This window comes from Scomber scombrus, chromosome 15 (genome assembly GCF_963691925.1).
Source record: "Scomber scombrus chromosome 15, fScoSco1.1, whole genome shotgun sequence".
NCBI lineage: Eukaryota > Metazoa > Chordata > Actinopteri > Scombriformes > Scombridae > Scomber > Scomber scombrus.
Genome location: NC_084984.1, coordinates 4014821 through 4019253, shown reverse-complemented (window position 1 = coordinate 4019253; position 4433 = coordinate 4014821).

The following is a 4433-nucleotide window of genomic DNA, read 5'->3' as shown; positions in this document are numbered from 1 at the left end:
GGTAGCTTTTAAACACAACACAAGATTTTTAATTACCCAACATCTACAAATAAGTTATGCATTTGAATGTTCCTTCTGTTAATTGTCAAACACGTGTAAATTATTATTATTATATTGTATTTTCATCAGAGCTCAAATTATTCTCAACATGAACAGTAGTAATGATATGCATGCAGTAATAAAGGAACTTGGTTTTCGATGGATGCACCTTAGACCAGTAAGTAAGTATCACTCTCTCACTTTCTCTCTCTCTCTCTCTCTCTCTCTCTCTCTCTCTCTCTCTCTCTCTCTCTCTCTGTGTGTGTGTGTGTGTGTGTGTGTGTGTGTGTGTGTGTGTGTTTGTCTCTGTGTGTGTTTGTCTGTTTGTGTGTGTGTGTGTGTATGCGTGTGTGTGTTTGTGTGTGTGTGTGTGTGTGTGTGTGTGTGTGTGTGTGTGTGTGTTAGGCTTATTCTAAGAGCAGTTGTTCTTCTTTAAAGATTGAGTGGATCCTGAAGTTTCATCAGTGTTTGCATAATGGATTACTTTATGTTAATGACTCACAATGTGTTTTGGCTTTGCCTTCAGTCAGTAATGTAAGATGCCTCTGTTGATGATTACAGGAAGCACAATGTTAAATTTTAAACAGAGTGAGAGGGCAACATTACGCCACCCGCAGGCCTGTCACAACTGACTAACAAGGAAAAGATGAAATGATAAAACAGCAAAATGTATTTTTTTTTTTTTTTTAAATGTGGCAATTATGTTATGTTCCTAACAGCTGATAGAGAATATACTGGGTCAAATAAAAAAATATTAAAAATTACAAAATTCATTCATGTTTTATTTGAAAGCTACTCTGTTGTTGATATCAATTACATGATGAATTTGGTTTGAATTTATAATTTTGACCATATTATTTAAAATGTAAAGAATATTTAGTAGTTTAATCCCAAATGGGGGTTGGATCGCTCTCGCTCTAATGAGCAAATAGTAATTAGTTTGAAACGCATCTTCCTAATCAAAGATCAGTAATCGAATACCTGTGCTGTAATTTTGTTGGGAGGAGGGTGAAGATGGGTCTCTGTGAGGATAAAGTTTCTACATCCTTGTATTACACACACACACACACACACACACACACACACACACACACACACACACACACACACACACACACACACACACACACACACATGCATGCACACACACACACACACACACACACACACACACACACACACTGAGTTGCTTCCTTAAACACATGGTATAGCTGTTCAACACTCAGGTGTAGTGCTGAATGAACGTTTGCTGCCTGGGCTCCATGAATGTTTAACCAGCCCGGTGCCTCCAGAGCCACATAGCTCATTACTGCCTCATCACCTACAATGCAGGGACACCAGCAGGAAGCAGCAGTGCCACCTTCATCCTCCTCCTCCTCCTCTTCAGCCTCTCTGTCCCAGGCTATACAGGGCCTGCTCCGAGCCAGTATATGAGTCAGAAGCCGATGCAAACCTGAACAGCAGAGGAAAGAAGTGGTGAGAGTAGATTATTGGTGAGATATCTTTGCTGTCCTACAGAGGCTCCGCTATGGAAGAACATCTCAACTACTAAAACTCAGGCTATGTCTGTCTGAGTTATTATCAACAGGTCTGTAGGTCAAAATAATTTGGATTTATCAGGTTCATCACGCATGACCAAGATCCAACCATGACGCACAAGGCTCTGGAATTAAAGGAGGTAATTACATGAACATTTCGTGTGCATCATGGCTACAGTTTCATTGTGTCATTGTATTTAAAACTGCATTTTTAAAAAGAAAAAAGAAAAAAAAAGAAAAGAAAAATAAACTTCAGCGTTGCATCTTTCAGCTTATTGTTATCTTTTTTTGTGTGTTTTGGTTCACTCTGACTGTTCTCATCAATGCTGTTTTGCATGCTACCTGCTACCTGCACAAAACAGCAGGCAGACAAAGTTAGCACCTAGCTTAAGAACATAGTGAAGCAGCTAAAAGCAGCTCCCTCAAAAGTTGGTGGAGACCAAAAAAGAGCTAAAAGGAGAGTGTATATTGGGCTTACTTTGCCAGGTAGCCAAAACCATGACTCCAGATAATTATTAATGATGATCCATGTCTTCTGAATGTGTAAATAAGCAACTGTTTGGCCACAATAATGTATTATTGTTGCTTTAAGCCTGCATTATTATTTATTTGGCTACATAAGGGAAACAAGTAGTGCACACTACAGTGATATCAAAACCTTGTAATGATATTATTTACATATCCAGCAGTTACAGAACAATATTAACATAAATTTTCATTGTTGTGTTGTGTTTCAGTCCACCTCATGAATGTGCAATATTTACTCTCCTTTAGCTTTGTTTTTGGTCACTACTGGTCACTACCTGGGGGATACATCTGGCTTTGTAGCTGCTAAATGCTCCATTGTTTTCACCAGATAGGTGCTAAATGTTTGCCATTCAGTGTGGAATAGATAGTGTACAGTGAGTTTTAGAACTTTGTCTCTTGAAACAGCTGCCTGCTGTGGCTGAAAATGACACTATGAGAACAATGAAAGTGAACCAAAACGTTAAAGTTGCAGCCGGACAGTTAGACAATGAGCTGAAATTTGGTATAAGCTTCACAAAGCCACGAGGAGCTACTTTACATAGTCAGGTGATAATTCTCTGCAGGTTCATTACATGTTTATCATTAAAAAAATATTGACTGTAGTCCCTCTAAGTTAAGGCTAACTTATTTTTACTGGGGATGCAACACATTTTAGGCCATTATCAGGATAGCCAACATATCAACATATCATGGTATGCTTGTGTGAAACAGTAGCAACAAAGGAGGTACTGTACTCTACTGGTGTGATGGAGGTCTGTGATGGTCAGGTTTCTCTAGACACCTGGAGCCCCCTAAATGTGTGTTGCCCTGGGTAATGTATGGTGTCAGTCAATGGCCCACGAGGAGTGCTATCTCTTTCAGGAGCCTAACTGCCACTTTGTGGCTGCGTAACAGGATCCTGCACCATACTGGATAGACAGGGACAATGGAGCGCCCTCTCAGGTGATGGTCTCTGGGTCAGATAGACTTTCCTCTTCCGCTGCAGCCTGACATCAAAATTTGATGTTTGCTGTAATTGTTCATTTTGGACTTTTGTGTGTTACTTTGTAAGTGTGACCTTGTTTTGTTTATGGGGATTAAAGGTTCTTATTATTGCCATGAAATCTTAAAGGCTGACTGCACCGTCAAGTTAACATTAAATGAAAATGCTGTGAAGAAGAGTCACCTCTTAGCTTGTGTTCATCCCGTTACAGCATAGTATTGTTTTGCATCTGTCAGGTGTTTAGCCGAGGTCACGTTTCCTTTGAATGGCAGAAAATCTCTGCCCGGTGCTCAGTGCCCGGCCAATAGCCTGCTCACAAAGACACCCACAGCGTGCCAACAAGAGGCCAGAGTGTTTGAGATTCAATTCATGGGGCTTTGACGACAAAATCCAGGTCAGAACAGTTACTTACTGACAGTTATGAAGTCAACATTTTAGGTTTTGGAGGAAACAACCTTCCTGTTAATGGTGTTCTCTCCTTTGTTGCTTAACATTTGATGAATTTGCCTCCCAGGAATATCTGTATTGTGTTTTGGCCACTGAATGTAAAACTGACTCATTTGATTTTTACATTTTGTATATACAGTATAATACAGTATAAAGTTGATGGAGACCAAAAAAGAGCTAAAAGGAGAGTGAATATTGGGCTTATTTATGAAATTACAGTGTGAGTTGTAACATGGAGTGCAGATGTTTGAGTATTCACAAATAGTTTTTACATAAAATAACATCATGGAGAATAACAAATAATCTTTTTTTCTGGCATGGCCTCCAGGCATGAAGCCTTATAGTGATATTCTGTTAAAGTGGATGTGATTGTGATTTAGTTGTTTAGTGTTAAGCATAATTTGATCAGTAATTTCTTGTTTCTTGATTCAACAAAAATAGCTTTCCCTTAACATGTTGTGCAAAATAATGTGTGTGTGTGTGTGTGTGTGTGTGTGTGTGTGTGTGTGTGTGTGTGTGTGTGTGTGTGTGTGTGTGTGTGTGTGTGTGTGTGTGTAAAAAACTACTCTATTTCCCTTTTGGAAACTGCATAAGGAAATTTAATTCCTAACATTTTCCTTCCTGTGATTTTGATTTTAAAATAATTATTCTGAAAAAAGAAAAAAAAACATATTAGAAAATGATGTGAAGTGTAGACACCATAACGCTAAGGATATTGTACGTACGGTATGTGCTCAGGAAACATCTAACTTATCTCTACAAACCCAAAAAAACAACTCACACACACACACACACACACACACATTCACAAATACATTTTTAGAATGAGATTTGCTTCCTTTCGTTGTACATTCACTACATTATTAATGGTTTCCTATTGAAGGAAGTAGAGACTGCAA